Here is a 13,414-nt window from a genome sequence, read left to right on the forward strand (position 1 = left end):
CCTTACAGTCTTTAATTAAGCACATAAAACTGTACTATTTAATGTATTTCTCCATGAACTTTTTGTGAAATTCAGATCGCAGTGTATCATTTACAAATCTTTTGTCTTTCTTTTGATCATCTACACCTTTTGCACAGTTCTTGAAAACAACATCATCATCCCACCTTCTTTTAACTTTGAAGTTGGCCTGAGGCTGGGATGGACCAGTGAGATTAAGGAGAGGGTTTCCACTCAAAATGTTTTCCATACGTATTCTTTCTTCTTCAGCTTTCTGTTCTTGTTCCTTCCTGGCCTGCTCTTCAGCTCTTTCCTTTTTAATTTTTTCTAGTTCTGCAAGAAGAGCTGAAGTGTCATCATCATCACTCTCCTCTTCAAAATCTTCACCCTCATCTTCCTCATCTGTTAGAGGATCATCTGCATCAAGGTTGGCAGTAGGAATCCGGTCTAACCGAGGCTTCTTTGACACCAACGAGGAGGTTGTATGTTCTCTTGTTGGACGGTCTGTTTTTTTCTCTTGCAGCAACTCTCTCTCTCTCTTCCAGCTCCCTCCTGAAGTCACGGTTGCGAACCTGTTCAGGGGCATCCTGAGTAGTTTGTCTATATTTTATCTTTGTATAAGAAGGTAGGTCTCTACTTGAGTACTGCTTTGAGAGTTGGCTCAAATCACCTTCTCCTTTTCTTCTCCCACCTCTCACAGGTTCAAAAGTTGGCCTAGCTGCTGTTGTCATCTTTTATGCTCCCAGAAGCCTCCCTATAGTTAAGACTATTGTACCAGTGCTGACTTCATAGTTTTTTCATCTTTTTTTTTTTTTTTTTTTTTTTGAGAGAGAGAGAGAGTAGGGGGCAGAGGATAAAGGCAGAGGGAAAGGGAGAGAGACTATCTCAAATAGACTGTGCTGTGCATGGAGCAGGGTAAGAGGCTCAATGCAGAGCTCAATGCAGGGCTTGATCTCATGACCCTGAGATCATGACCTGAGCTGAAACCAAGAGTCAGTCACTTAACTGACTGAGCCACCCAGGCATCCCTCTTAGTTTTAATAAATGGCTAACATGAGGGGAAACTGAGTGAAAGGGATATAGGAACTCTAGACTATCTTCACAATTATTCTGTGAATCTAAAATTATTTCAAAATATAAAGATTTTAGAGTATTATGAATACTTTAATTTCCTTAGATGTTCTCTCTCTAAATTTTATTGTGCTTCTGTTTTCCAAGAATCTCTAAGAAAGTGAACAGACTCCAGGCTGTTAGGCAAGTAGCAACAACACTAGCCTGGTAACCTGAAGCTTTTGGTTGAACTTCCAGCCCTGCCAACAAGGATGATCCTCAGGTAACCTGGGGGCCCAATCCATAATCCTAAAAATAAGGAGTTTGCATAATCTGACTCCCACATACCACTTTTATCACAATAAACAAACAAACAAACAAGCAAACAAACAGAAAAGAACAGTAGGGTGGAACTCATGTTTCAAAGAAAATATAAAACTCAAAGTGTTTTTTCTTTTAAAGATTTTACTTCTTTATTCATGAGAGACACATAGAGAGAGGCAGGAGACAGGCAGAGGGAGAAGCAGGCTCCTCACAGGGAGCCTGATGTGGGACTCAATCTTGGACCAGGATCATGCCCAGAGCTGAAGGCAGATTCTCAATTGCTGAGCCACCCAGGCATCCCTCAAAGTGTTTTTTCAATGTAAAAAATATATAGCAAAAAAAAACCACGAATGTCAATAAATTAAATATTTATTAGAGACGTTAGGAACTCAAAGCGTTGGCAAACCTCATTCTTGCCATTCCCCATTAGAAGGGAGGTCAACCTACATGTTATTAATCACCAACTAGAAAGAAAAGAGAAGTCAAAGCCAATTGCTCCAAATAAGAGAAATTGTCCTGGCTGTGAAGGAGTGGTCAGCCCATTGTCGGTTGCAAGTGCGACACCAAGGGTGTTGTCGCATGCAAAAGCATGTCAAGGCACCTAATCAGCTGGTTAGGAGTAATAGCTGCTCTTTCCAGACACACATTGAATTGCTTAATTCCAACTTTTAAGTTAGATTATAAATCTATTCATTCAAGCATCACAATGCTCTATATTAAATGAATACCAAAAATATCCAGGAAAGAGTTTCGTATAATTGCCTTCAATACTGTTTGCAGTCTTTATTATAATATTTAGTCTGTTTTTCTCATTTAAGCAATTATCAGGGCTGCTATGGCTACACAATAAGGTCTTAGAAAAGGAGGATTCTTTGCCGTCTAGATCCTGAAAGCAAGCTTATTAAGAATGACACAGGAAGAATTACAAGCATTCATTTTCTAAATTTCAGGGCCCTTTTCTATAAAGTCAAAGGGTACTATAAAATGTGTCAGGGAGCCACACATGCAGATATTCACATTTCACTTAGAAACCCTTACGGATTGCAAGTCTCTAAGTGGGTCTCTGTGAAAGGCAAGTATTCAGAATGTCACTCTTTTCCCAAGAGAGAGCAGGTTTTGATTGCAGAACATGTTACATTAATGAAGCTTTGTTGGCAGCTGGTGAGTAAAGCTTCTGGGTAGCATAACCCATTTTTCCTAATACTATGTTAAAAAGAGCCAAGCCTGAGCCATGCTCCAATTACTGGGAAAGAAAATCAAAAGAGGACAAGTGAATAGGATTTTTTGGTACTTACTTATTTTGGTATAGTTTCAAACTTACAGAAAAGTTACAAAAACAAAACAGAAAAATCTCCCATATATCCTTAACCCATACTGAATTTTATATACTTAAAATTACATATAGATATCATATATGAGATATGTGAATATATGACATATATCTATACCTTTTATACATATAATTATGTACATATATAATTTGTGAAAAATAATTTAAGACTATCTATATCCTGATCCGCATCCAACTTTCATCCAGTAGTATTACCATCTACTGATGATTTTTGTCCAAATCACTTATTACATACCAGTTGTGAAATGGTGATTTTTCTAACTCAATCTTTCCTTCAACACTTACTAATTAGCATTCTCCTCTAAAGAAGAGCCTATCTCCATCTTTCATGTATTCATTTGTTCATGTCGGTATGGACTCATAAGTTCTTATTTTATTCAATGATCTATAATTCATGACTATCTTTGTGTTGATGCTAAAATTGCCAATTGAAAGAATGGTTAGGGCACAGTAAGTGAGTTTTCCAAAGTTTGCTTCGGAAGCAAATGGTCACTTTGCCTTCAAAACATTTTAAGGTAAAAAAAAAAAAATGTGTCCTCCTATTTGAACAGAAACACTAACAAATCTTTTCCCTGCTCAGAAACTCCTGTCTAGACACATTACTCTTTCACAGCACCAAATCTCTGTTTTGCTCCTTATCCAGGGCTGCAGTTAATTACATGAAGAGACAGATGCTGAGCAGCCTAAGGCTTCCTCTGCCACCACAGCGAGGCTGAGCTCCACTCAACAAGCAGGTAGTGAGTGAAGACAAATGCTGTTTGACAAGGCAGGATAGCCCAGCACCCAGGGATAGAAAACAGACAGGCCACTCTGTGTTCCCAAGCAAAGACAGAGAAATATCAAGCAGATTGTTTCTGACAGAAATCATATCACAGCCGCACTTCCAGACAAAGTCCGTGTGAATGAAATGATACACTTTCTGTTTCCCATCTTCCCCTTTAACAAAAAAGGAGTATATCAAAGGTACATTGAAGGTGACAGCTCAATGCAAGGTGGTTAGAAAGATTTTATAAGCTTGGTTTCCCTTTGGAGATTTTTAAAGAATCAGCAACAGTTCATCGATTTAGATGCTGTAGCTAGCTATTCCTCTTGATTATAATGAATTTCCAGGTTCCTAAGTACTGCAACATTCAAGTACTCTAGGTTCGGTGAAGGTGGTGTCAAAACAGAAAATTAAAGCCATGAGCAGTGTCTATGTCACGTGGAAAAATAGAATAGTCTAATTTTTCTAAAATTTGTTAAGCAAAGATTAGCTGAAAAAGTAGGTTCTCAAATGTAAACTCATGCTAGTATACAGGCAGAAGTTATTTTAGAGGCCACCTAATGACTTATTCTTACACATTAAAGGGTGCAGAAATGACATAAAAATAAAAATTTCTCCTCAATGGGTATACTTTGGAGAGGAAATAATATTTTTATCCAATCCAGAAATAATTTTGCCAATGCTTTCCTCATTAGTTGTCAATGAATGTGAATTTAAATTATTCCTATCAAGGCATAATTAAATTATTTTAGTGCATTCTTTTTTAAACATTTTTGTTTTTCATTGGGCTCATAGAGAGTACTTACATATTATGTCACAGAGACAATAAATCAAACAAACTAATGCATAACTCCTAACCAACTGTTGTTTTCAGAAGAAAAAAAAAAAACCCTCCATTCAACCTGCTGTGAGCCCAACTGTTGGGTGGTAGACCAACAACAATGATCATTCCCAAAGGAGAAGAGGGAGGGGTGCCAAACAGACATTCAGGGAGCTTTATTTCTCACCAGAAGGCTCAGAATAAGCTTTTAGAGAAGTAGGTAGCAAGAAATTGGCTGTCAAATTATATTATAAATCTATTGCTTTAAATAATATTTTAGTCGTTCCTTTAATTTTCTTTTACACTGTCTCCATTTTGAGCCATCCTGCAGTTCTATAAGTCAAAAGTTATAAATAGAAACGTTCAATTTTTCACATAGAAATTAAATTATAGTTGGGGAGTGTATTCTTGACCAAAAACTCTCATCAAATAAATCACATGTCCACTATATTTAAGAGTCTGTTTTTTTGTTTGTCTCTTTTTTCCTTTCTCGTTTGTTTCTTAAATTCCACATATGAGTGAAATAGGTGAAGGGGATTAAAAGTACATTTACCATGATGAGCACTAAATAACATATAGAATTGTTGAATTACTATATTTTACACCTGAGACTAATATAACACTCTATGTTAATTATACTGGAAAAAATATTACATGACACCAAAACAATATCCTAAAAAGAGTTGTAACAGCTATAAATTTCCATAATAATTTAGAATAGTAAAAACATCTCCCAGTCTTAAGAAATTATTAATATGCTATATACAAGAATCATTCAGAAGGCCCTTGTGCCCTACCCTTTATGAAATAAATTTGACCCAAAACTAATATAATGTCATAGAAATAAACTAGCAATCTCATCTATCAATAATGGTGTCTTTTTAAAATTTAGATGGACTTTTTAAATATAATTTAGGTGACTCAGATGTCTTTAATATATAATACAGATGTCTTTAATATATATACAAGGCATATGAACAAAAATTTTCCTTTTTTCTTCAAAAAAAATTGTAAAGTTAATCAAATCGTATAAATCAGTCCACAATTCATAAGTTCATAAGCTGCTTCAGAGCACTTTAGTAGTGCTTAATAAGATTCTTATTGGAGCCAACAATGAAACTATTTACACCAGGCTGGGGGGCAAAATGGAGCATTTTAATAAATTAGAGCTGACCCAATAGTTCTCTCATTTATATTTCTTGCCTCTGTAATTTATTTCTGTGGTTCCCAACTTGACTACCACAAAGATAGTCATGGGCAATAAAGCAAACTACTCAGTGTGATGAGTTCTATGATAAGAGAAACATGGGGTGTTGTGAAGCACATAGAAGAGACATTGACTATGAACTTGAGAGTCAGGAAAAACCTCCAGGAGATGATACTATGGCTGACATCTAAGCCAAGACCTGCGGACAACTAGGAGTTAGTGGGACAAAATTTCTATCCATGATAAGAACCTAATCTAGAATGCCCGAATCAAAAGAATAACTTGTTGTCCTCCACATTTCACTGGAATGTAGTATTTAAGGGCTGGCCAGGAAATGATATGCTATAATAGTTAAGAATACAGTTAAGGGATCCCTGGGTGGCGCAGCGGTTTGGCGCCTGCCTTTGGCCCAGGGCGTGATCCTGGAGACCCAGGATCGAATCCCACATCAGGCTCCCGGTGCATGGAGCCTGCTTCTCCCTCTGCCTATGTCTCTGCCTCTCTCTCTCTCTCCCTGTGTGACTATCATAAATAAATAAAAATTAAGAAAAAAAAAAAGAATACAGTTAAAAAAAAAAAGAATACAGTTAAAGTCAGTTTTCCAGGGTTCAAATTCCTGTGTTACCTTTCAGTAGTAGTATACCTATGGGCAGGTATCTTTTCTCTGTGCCTCAGTGCAGTTCCTTTATCTATAAAATGGAACAAAAGATAATACCCAAATCACTGTAGTACTGTGTGATTTAAGGCAGATAATACGTGTGTTAGAAGAGTACTTTAATAAGACTTGGACATATGTTTGCCACTATTTATCACAACTACTAGCATACCTGGATGGAAGGATATATATTCAGTTCCTCCTAAACATATCATGTATTTTTTTTTAAAATAGCTAGGGGAATTTTAAAAAAGAAAACCATATCTGGGGGCATCACAATGCCAGATTTCAGGTTGTACTACAAAGCTGTGGTCATCAAGACAGTGTGGTACTGGCACAAAAACAGACACATAGATCAATGGAACAGAATAGAGAATCCAGAAGTGGACCCTGAATTTTATGGGCAACTAATATTCGATAAAGGAGGAAAGACTATCCATTGGAAGAAAGACAGTCTCTTCAATAAATGGTGCTGGGAAAATTGGACATCCACATGCAGAAGAATGAAACTAGACCACTCTCTTGCACCATACACAAAGATAAACTCAAAATGGATGAAAGACCTAAATGTGAGACAAGATTCCATCCAAATCCTAGAGAAGAACACAGGCAACACCCTTTTTGAACTCGGCCATAGTAACTTCTTGCAAGATACATCCACGAAGGCAAAAGAAACAAAAGCAAAAATGAACTATTGGGACTTCATCAAGATAAGAAGCTTTTGCACAGCAAAGGATACAGTCAACAAAACTCAAAGACAACCTACAGAATGGGAGAAGATATTTGCAAATGACATATCAGATAAAGGGCTAGTTTCCAAGATCTATAAAGAACTTATTAAACTCAACATCAAAGAAACAAACAATCCAATCATGAAATGGGCAAAAGACATGAACAGAAATCTCACAGAAGAAGACATAGATATGGCCAACAGGCACATGAGAAAATGCTCTGCATCACTTGCCATCAGGGAAATACAAATCAAAACCACAATGAGACACCACCTCACACCAGTGAGAATGGGTCAAATTAACAAGGCAGGAAACAACAAATGTTGGAGAGGATGCGGAGAAAAGGGAACCCTCTTGCACTGTTGGTGGGAATGTGAACTGGTGCAGCCACTCTGGAAAACTGTGTGGAGGTTCCTCAAAGAGTTAAAAATAGACCTGCTCTATGACCCAGCAATTGCACTGTTGGGGATTTACCCCAAAGATACAGATGCAGTGAAACGCCGGGACACCTGCACCCCGATGTTTATAGCAGCAATGGCCACGATAGCCAAACTGTGGAAGGAGCCTCGCTGTCCAACGAAAGATGAATGGATAAAGAAGATGTGGTCTATGTATACAATGGAATATTACTCAGCTATTAGAAATGACAAATACCCACCATTTGCTTCAACGTGGATGGAACTGGAGGGTATTATGCTGAGTGAAGTAAGTCAGTCGGAGAAGGACAAACATTATATGGTCTCATTCATTTGGGGAATATAAACAATAGTGAAAGGGAATATAAGGGAAGGGAGAAGAAATGTGTGGGAAATATCAGAAAGGGAGACAGAACGTAAAGACTGCTAACTCTGGGAAACGAACTAGGGGTGGTGGAAGGGGAGGAGGGCGGGGGGTGGGAGTGAATGGGTGACGGGCACTGGGGGTTATTCTGTATGTTAGTAAATTGAACACCAATAAAAAATAAATTAAAAAAAACATATCATGTAGAAATTAAGAATATTGAAACATATATTTTCTTAGTGTAAGATATTTCCTGGTGTAAACATGAGATGTCTTATATTCTCTCCAACATAATTAAAACTTTAAATATATTCTTTATTAAAAGAATAATATAAATTATAATCTTTATTTTGATCAAACAACAAACTATAACATGGTGTTGATCCTCTACAACGACAGCTTTATTAGAGATATTCTTTCTTATCTCCAGCAAGGACTTCCATCATTGTTTCTTATTGTTAGTCCACCCCCTGGTAACTTCCTAACATCACTTGGACTGTGGGATCAGTCATAACACAACTCCAGTTAGAGTCCAGACCGTTCCTGTTGCTTGCTGGACTACTCTCTGCTTTCTCTGGGTCCTGGGGCACAACTGCAATAAAACAGATAGCTCTCCCAACCTGTCACACCACATATTCACAACAGCCCAAGCTCAGCAGGTTCTTGCTACTCTAAGCAATCTTTTATTCACCTCAATTCATTTCAATTCAGCACAATTCAACAAAGATATATTATATGCAGAACACGTTGCTAAGGAATAAAGGGTGAAAGTAAGACTGACCCACTCTCAAAGAACTTAGAGACAATCAGGGGAGCAAAATGCATGTGACACATGCCTCAAGGGTGGGATGGGGAAAATGGTAAGGGATTCTAGATCTTTTCATCTCTCCTTCAGATCGCCTCCTCAGTCTTCACCCTCAGCCAATGACCACAACGTATAGTTCACTGAGATCATGGCAAATCCCTACAAAAACATTTTTTGCCACCTCCACTCATTCAAGCTTCTCATACTCACTAACTTTTTCCTCCATTCTCTAAATGTTTTACTTTGATCTGTCTACTGCTTACTTATAAGCTATCTTCCTTTCATATTTATCTCCTCCTTGGCTAATACCTTCAACTTTTCTTCTTTGCCTTCCAACATGCCCATGACTCTTCTTCCAAAAAGAAATCTTTAGGCCTACTGCTCAGAATTTATTTTCACTCAACCCATTTCATTGCTAAACATTGCTATGTTCCATTTCAACCCACATCTACAAACCTTTTCTCATCCCCACTCTCAAAACTACTCTCTCAAGCATCACTAATGTCTTCGTTATCTAGTCAATAGCTTTTTCTCTCTTCTCCCTCTCCTTGATGTTTTTATAGTTATGGATATGGAGTATTATGCAAATCTTTTCAAAACTTTCTGCAGTTAGCTTGATGACACCACATAGGGCTGGATCTCTTTTCAGTTCTGCAACCAGTGCCTGGTAATTTTTTTGATACTTCCCTTTCCTCCTAATTATGAATTGCCTCAGCGGTTTAGCGCCACCTTCAGCTTGGGGTGTGATCCTGGAGACCCTGGATCGAGTGCCACATCGGGCTCCCTGCATGGAGCCTGCTTCTCCCTCTGGCTGTGTCTCTGCCTCTCTCTCTCTCTCCTCTCTCTCTCTCTCTCTCTCTCTCTCTCTGTGTCTCATGAATAAATAAATAAAATCTTTTAAAAAAAGTTAATTCTAAGCCCCTAGTCTTTCCTTTCAATATATTCCCATAGAGAACACATATAATAATCCCCCCTTATCCACAGGAGACACATTACAAGATCCCCAGTGGATGCCTGAAACTGCAGATAGTACCAAAATCTATATACTATACTTTTTATGCATATATACCTATGATAATGTTTAATTTATAAGTTAGGTACAGTAAGGGATTAACAAAAACTAAAAATAAAATAGAACAATTATAATATACTATAATAAAAGTTATGTGAATGTGATCTCTCTCTCAAAGTATTTTATTATATTCTACTCACCCTTCTTGTAAAGATGGTAAAATGCCTAAGTGATGAGATGAAGTGAGATAAATGATGCAGGCATTACATGTGTGAAATAGCATTAGGGTACTATTGACCTGACAATATGTCAAAAGGAGAATCATCTGCTTGTAGACTGGACTTGACTACAGGTAACTGAAAATGCAGAAAAGGAGGAACCACTATACATTCTCATGGCTGATGACTGAGCTGATGATTCCTGAATCCTTATCCCCAGGCCTGTTGTCTCACGAGCACTGCCCCATTTACAACAACCTACTGAACAGAGCAGAGCAGTTCTGGGATTAGACTACCTCAATCCATCTTCCTGCTGTGCTACTTATTAAAAGTGTCTGAATGGAAATGTCATTTAATCTCTTGATTCCTCAGTTTCTTCATCTTCAAAATGAAGGGAGTTATAATACCTACCTCATAAAGCGGTAGGGAGGATTTAATGAGATTATCCATGTAACAGACAGTATTTTGGCTGAATCATAGTATGCACTCAAAACATATTAGCTCTAACAATAATACCAATAATAAAGTGATAAAACTCCAGGTTTAGAATTTGATGATTGAAAATAAAAACTAAGTGATCAACTAAAAAAAAAAAAAATTCATGATCAAATAAAAACCTCTCCAAGAGTACTGTTTTCTAAAATTCCTCTAGTCATTTACATTCAAAATATTAGCTTCACCTTTGATTCATATGCACATTTAGAAACTAAATTCTATTTTCTTATTAAGTGACCCAAGAGGAGAACTCTTGGGTCCTCAGTATTCATTGGTATACTACTATTCCACCAAGCCTTCATCTCCCCATCATTCTTAAAGATCACAGTACAGATAGAACTCTGTAGAGGAGGCAGCATGGTGCCAAAATAGAGAACTTGCTTTATAACCAACTTGTTAAAGGATCTTAAGTAAGTCTCTTAACTTCTCTAGGCTTCAGTTTCCTCATGTGTTAATGCAAGAAAGCTGGATTCTATTTTCTTTAAACAAATTCTAAAATTCAATAGTTCTTTGAAAGACTATCATCACCATGTATCATGTAAACAGAAAGAATAAAATAGAAGTCACATTATTAAGAAACAGAGATATGGGACTAGAAAAAGTGTTTCTAGGAAATTAGAAAAAAGGCAATGTTTCATTTCATTGAAACTGAGGGATTAAGCAGGACCTCTGATAGTGACATTTATAACCCAACTTGGTTCTAAAGTAAAGCAGACTTGGAAATAATATTGCCTTGAAATAAGAACATTGAAGAATGCTGAGTGAGGATTCCTAACATTCCCCTAATAATAAAATGACTGGATTCTCAATCTCAATTGACTGAAGGTTGGTGAAACAATCCAAGAATGGGACATTAGGATTTGCAATTTTAGAGATAGAACAATGTAGTTATGAGAGTGGCTGTTGGATGAGAGTTTAGGAAACGTTATTAAAGAGGATGAGAGGAAGGACCTGAGAGGCTGGGACATGGGTCCTTTATGTGCTCTTTCAGGTCATCTGACATCATGGCAGAGCTTGTGCTTATAGGAAAACTGTGATTCAAGTGCCTAAAAGGGACTTAACTTCGTGTCGGTAAACAACAAAGTAAGAATAGACGGCAGCCCTACTCCTACATATGGCTCATACGTCTACAAAACTGAAGTTTTAACAAGACAATAAAGGAGTGATGGTCTGGAATCAGTAGTGAAAACCCAGAGTGCAGAGGGCACTGCCCCCATCTCCCTTTCTCAGAGGGATGAAATATTTTCTGAGAAGGTTAAGAGCAAAGCAAAGTCCTCAGGGCATGATCGGATTCACTGGAGAGAAGTAAGTAGAAGAAACATTCAGGGAAAAGGAAGAGGGGAATTTATTGAGTTGAGATTCTAGAAAGTAAAACATAAGTCTTGGGAAAGAAAAGTGGAGGGGGAGCTTAGGTCAAGGACAAAGTGCAGAGAATTAAAGGGATGAGAAGCCTGAGAGAGAATGGCTCTAGCAGCTTACATTATAGGGATTGATAAAAAGGAAACAGAGTAGGAGGTGTATTAGATTTAGTCCTAAATAAGGGAGCCTTTTATAATTCACCAAGAGATGGAAGAGAGGGAGGGAACAGGTGGATATGAGTAGGTGTTTCAAATGTTCCTTTTACTTTTTTTTTTTTTAAAGATTTATTTATTTATTCATGAGAGACACACAGAGAGAGGCAGAGACATAGGAAGAGAGAGAAGCAGGCTCCATGCTAGGAGCCTGATGTGGGACTTAATCCCGAGACTCCAGGATCTCACCCTGGGCCGAAGGCAGACACTTAACTGCTGAGCTACCCAGGTATCCCCAAATGTTCCTTTTTATTTATTGTTATATCTTTCATATGTGACAGTTTCTTGGGAGCAGGTATTCCATCTTCTGTTTCTTTTGTGTTACACATAGCATTTATCTCTATACACAAAAGACCTTAAATCAAACTGCTAGTTTGACAAAAACAATGGTTTTAGATTCAAGGAGACTGGGATGCTTGTAAGTGGAAAACAAGATGCACTGAAATGACCATGAGCTATGTTGCCTATCTTTATAGGCAAGACTGATTGGCCATGTTTAAACTGGTCAGAACAACGGAATATTTTCATATAACTAAAATAAATAATTAATTCATTAATGAATTAAATTCACATTTCATACTTAATATAAATGTTTTAAATGGCAGTTTTTCAGTGATGTAGAAAAAATATAAAAATAGACCTGCTCTATGACCCAGCAATTGCACTGTTGGGGATTTACCCCAAAGATTCAGATGCAATGAAACGCTGGGACACCTGCACCCCAATGTTTATAGCAGCAATGTCCACAATAGCCAAACTGTGGAAGGAGCCTCGGTGTCCATCGAAAGATGAATGGATAAAGAAGATGTGGTTTATGTATACAATGGAATATTACTCAGCCATTAGAAACGACAAATACCCACCATTTGCTTCAACGTGGATGGAACTGGAGGGTATTATGCTGAGTGAAGTAAGTCAATCGGAGAAGGACAAACATTATATGTTCTCATTCATTTGGGGAATATAAATAATAGTGAAAGGGAATATAAGGGAAGGGAGAAGAAATGTGTGGGAAATATCAGAGAGACAGAACATAAAGACTCCTAACTCTCGGAAACGAACTAGGGGTGGTGGAAGGGGAGGAGGGCGGGTGTGGTGAATGGGTGATGGGCACTGAGGGGGGCACTTGATGGGATGAGCACTGGATGTTATTCTGTATGTTGGTAAATAGAACACCAATAAAAAATAAATTTATTAAAAAAAAAAGAAAAAAAATCACAAAGAAAGGGGGACTATTAACACATGAGCACCCAAAAGTAGGAGTAGAAAAAGCAAAGATGAAAATGTTAAAAGTAATTACTTCCTTATTCAGGATACATAGAAAGAAAAAGGCTGTTACTGCAATAATACTAGATTTCAGAAATTAAAATAAAATCTGTGCCCAATAAGAATATGTAACAAGATCTTCATTTATTTCTGGGCATATTATCATCTTCCAGGAGAAATGCTTTATATGAAAGAATTACAGATCCAAATAAATAAGTTCACCTTTATCCTGCAAAAAAAGATTTATTAGTTTTTTAAATGAATAAGAATAACTTAAGGTATAATGGTTTTTATCCAAGATCTTATGGTTCTTCCTGTAATTTTATAATTTTTTTATAAGCTATAAAGGTCTGTTCCAAGTATCAATGA

General features: G+C 37.2%; 1 protein-coding gene and 1 pseudogene across 25 annotated transcripts in view; both read right to left on the reverse strand.

The window, feature by feature from the left end:
* The window catches only part of DCDC1 (doublecortin domain containing 1), a 483,101-nt gene that overhangs the window by 150,619 nt on the left and 319,068 nt on the right, over window positions 1–13,414 (reverse strand). The window lies entirely within an intron of this gene.
* On the reverse strand, window positions 5–745 carry LOC144292711 (spliceosome-associated protein CWC15 homolog pseudogene; annotated as a pseudogene).

Source organism: Canis aureus, chromosome 21 (genome assembly GCF_053574225.1).
Source record: "Canis aureus isolate CA01 chromosome 21, VMU_Caureus_v.1.0, whole genome shotgun sequence".
Lineage (NCBI taxonomy): Eukaryota > Metazoa > Chordata > Mammalia > Carnivora > Canidae > Canis > Canis aureus.